Below are 4,103 nucleotides of genomic sequence, written 5' to 3'. Positions count from 1 at the left end.
TGGACCTAAGCCCAACCAACTGGTACCAATACTAACACAACACTTACAGCTTCTTCAGGCATAGAATCTCCGCTTACCACTGTACAAATAAGGCAGATTACAGTTTCAACTCTTTCTGAAGATGTTAATAACCCTTGCAAGTTATGATTTTTATTAGTTTTTGGGGTTTCATGAAACGCCTTTTACATCTCAATTAAATATCCAAGAAGCCATTAATTTGTGCTTGACAAGTAAACTCGTTAGTAACGAATCAACAGCTACTACATTAAGGCCCATAGCTCTTGCACCAGATATTACTTTAGGTTTGCGAACAGAAGATAAAGTAGGAAGTCTCTGAGGAAATCTTTTGACCCAAGTTTTGCCTGTGATTTCATTTTCAAGTCTATGACCAATGTGACAACTGTTAAGCTATGCTATCTAAGTCTTTATTGTTAGACCAAGGCCTCCACAGTTTTTAAGTAGTTAATGAGACCAAGATCCTCTTTTTGATGAATACATTTCCAAATACATTTCCAAAATTTGCAGCTATTTTAACAATAGTGTTGTTAGTAGTTTCACTTCTTTTTTTAACATATCTTTCCAGAGTAGTCTGAGGAACATGAAACTGGTCTTAAGCCTTCAAAGCGTGACAACAAATAAATGCCTCGATAGCACTTCTCACAGACTAATGTGATGGTAAAGAACAAACCAGAAATTAAATTTTGAAGTCTTTCTTTTTGAAAATACATTTTTAGAGCAAAAACTCCAAATTTTCGACTTCATCATCGCTACAAAGTTGATATCAACTAAGAAAAGAATGAAACACCATTTAGAAACTTCGAAGGTGGTTGTGAATGATAGTGATGGCCTCAAAAATTCTTGCTATCAACTCTCCATAGATGGTCAGTTATCTCCATTCACTCATCACTAACTGACTGTCGTTTTATGGCCATAGATCCAGAATGGTGCATTTCTGATCACTGATGATTTGGAAAGTTTTGGCCGATTTTATGTCTCCTACTCTGCTCTTACCTTATTATCAAGTTGTGCTTCTCCATCCTGTATAGCCTAAGTGGAATGCTAAGCAGGTGTGGACTAGTTCTTTGCAATGTAAAGATCTTGTGGGTCATTATTGTAATGACAATCTGAGAATATTAATTCCATCAAGCACATTTGTATCAGTATGATGACAATTAACAGGACTCTTATGGTGAAAGTTACGTCTATCAGTTAAATTACGATTTTTCTAGTGGAAGTATTCACTAAATACTCAAGAATGGGACCTCAGTAACCATTTGCCAGACATTTACTCTTTTTCGTTATGAATCCAGTAAATATGTTCATTTAGTTATGTTTATTATTTTTCTTATAGCTTATTAGAAATTTAAATGTAGGATTCTGTTTTAATCATTTAAAAATGAGAAAGCACTTAATTAATTTGTAAGCCATTTTGCGAATTATAGTGTTGAAGCATGTTTGTGAAATGAAACACAAAATAAAATTTCTCTTGGTGCTTTGCTTTCTGTATGCTTCTTCGATTAATTTTCTGGATGGGACATAGCACACAGTTTTCTTATTGGACTCTTTAGCTGCAGATTGTATACAAAAATTATAGCTTTCCTTCTATCCCACCCTTTACCTTATGGAGAAGACATCACACATAACTTACCACTTTCTGTACTATGTTCCATGACCCTCAGTGCAATTAGGTTACCGTCATGAAGCCTGTGTTATTATGGTCTTCAGGCAGAAGACTGGTTCTTTGCAGCTCTCCACACTGGTTGACCCTGTGCAAGCCAGTTCTCACTGCATACATACCGCATCCTAGATTTGTGAATCTGCTTACTGTATTCAAGCCATGATGTGTCACTGTAATTTTTAACCCTGATACTTTCTTCTATCACTGAATTGACAATCATTGACTTGATTGATCGACTGATTTTTATTTTGTTCCATTTGATAACATTAAGTACAAATTGTGTACTTGTAATATAGGACAAGTCAGTTTACCTTAATATCTTACAACATTTAGCCTATATATTACAATATAAGACATCAAATTGGCAATAATGATAATAATGTTGCACACATTTTTCTCTTGATTAGTATTCAGTTTTTAAATACTTCATGCCTCACGATATGTCCTATCAGTCAATCCCTTCTTTTATTCAAGTTGTTCCATGATAATTTTACTACTTCATTTGATTCAATACCTCTTCATTAGTTATTCGATCTACTCATGTAATCTGCAGCATTCTTCTCTACCATCACTTCACAAAATTCTCTTTTTCAGAACTTACCCTTTCTTCTCTTTTTTTTGCTATTGCCAGTCTGTATTTTATATTGAATATTGTCCACTTCTGCCACTGGTAATTGTTTTGCTGCCCAAATAGCAAAACTCATTTAGCACTCATTTACAAGTTTAATTCCCTCAGTATCACATTATTTAATTTTACACAATCTTTTCAGTTTCTGGATCTTACTGTTATATTCACTCTCTAGTATGATGGTTCTACATCTACATCTACATTTATACTCCGCAAGCCACCCAACGGTGTGTGGCGGAGGGCACTTTACGTGCCACGGTCATTACCTCCCTTTCCTGTTCCAGTCGCGTATGGTTCAAGGGAAGAACGACTGTCGGAAAGCCTCCGTAAGCCCTCGAATCTCTCTAATTTTACATTCGTGATCTCCACGGGAGGTATAAGTTGGGGGAAGCAATATATTCGATACCTCATCCAGAAACACACCCTGTCGAAACCTGGCGAGCAAGCTACACCGCGATGCGGAGCGCCTCTCTTGCAGAGTCTGCCACTTGAGTTTGCTAAACATCTCCGTAACGCTATCACGGTTACCAAATAACCCTGTGACGAAACGCGCCGCCCTTCTTTCGATCTTCTCTATCTCCTCCGTCAACCCGATCTGGTACGGATCCCACACTGATGAGCAATACTCAAGTATAGGTCGAACGAGTGTTTTGTAAGCCACCTCCTTTGTTGATGGACTACATTTTCTAAGCACTCTCCCAATGAATCTCAACCTGGCACCCGTCTTACCAACAATTAATTTTATATGATCATTCCACTTCAAATTGTTCCACACGCATACTCCCAGATATTTTACAGAAGTAACTGTTACCAGTGTTTGTTCCACTATCATATAATCATACAATAAAGGATCCTTCTTTCTATGTATTCGCAATACATTACATTTGTCTATGTTAAGGGTCAGTTGCCACTCCCTGCACCAAGTGCCTATCCGCTGCAGTTCTTCCTGCATTTCGCTACAATTTTCTAATGTTGCAACTTCTCTGTATACTACAGCATCATCCGCGAAAAGCCGCATGGAACTTCCGACACTATCTACTAGGTCGTTTATATATATTGTGAAAAGCAATGGTCCCATAACACTCCGCTGTGGCACGCCAGAAGTTACTTTAACGTCTGTAGACGTCTCCCCATTGATAACAACATGCTGTGTTCTGTTTGCTAAAAACTCTTCAATCCAGCCACACAGCTGGTCTGATATTCCATAGGCTCTTACTTTGTTTATCAGGCGACAGTGCGGAACTGTATCGACCGCCTTCCGAAAGTCAAGGAAAAATAGCATCTACCTGGGAGCCCGTATCTAATATTTTCTGGGTCTCATGAACAAATAAAGCGAGTTGGGTCTCACACGATCGCTGTTTCCGGAATCCATGTTGATTGCTACAGAGTAGATTCTGGGTTTCCAAAAAAGACATGATACGCGAGCAAAAAACATGTTCTAAAATTCTACAACAGATCGACGTCAGAGGTATAGGTCTATAGTTTTGCGCATCTGCTCGACGACCCTTCTTGAAGACTGGGACTACCTGTGCTCTTTTCCAATCATTTGGAACCTTCCGTTCCTCTAGAGACTTGTGGTACACGGCTGTTAGAAGGGGGGCAAGTTCTTTCGCGTACTTTGTGTAGAATCGAACTGGTATCCCGTCAGGTCCAGTGGACTTTCCTCTGTTGAGTGATTCCAGTTGCTTTTCTATTCCTTGGACACTTATTTCGATGTCAGCCATGTTTTCGTTTGTGCGAGGATTTAGAGAAGGAACTGCAGTGTGGTCTTCCTCTGTGAAACAGCTTTGGAAAAAG

Source organism: Schistocerca americana, chromosome 1 (assembly GCF_021461395.2).
Source record: "Schistocerca americana isolate TAMUIC-IGC-003095 chromosome 1, iqSchAmer2.1, whole genome shotgun sequence".
Lineage (NCBI taxonomy): Eukaryota > Metazoa > Arthropoda > Insecta > Orthoptera > Acrididae > Schistocerca > Schistocerca americana.
Note: the sequence above shows the minus strand (reverse complement) of the source record.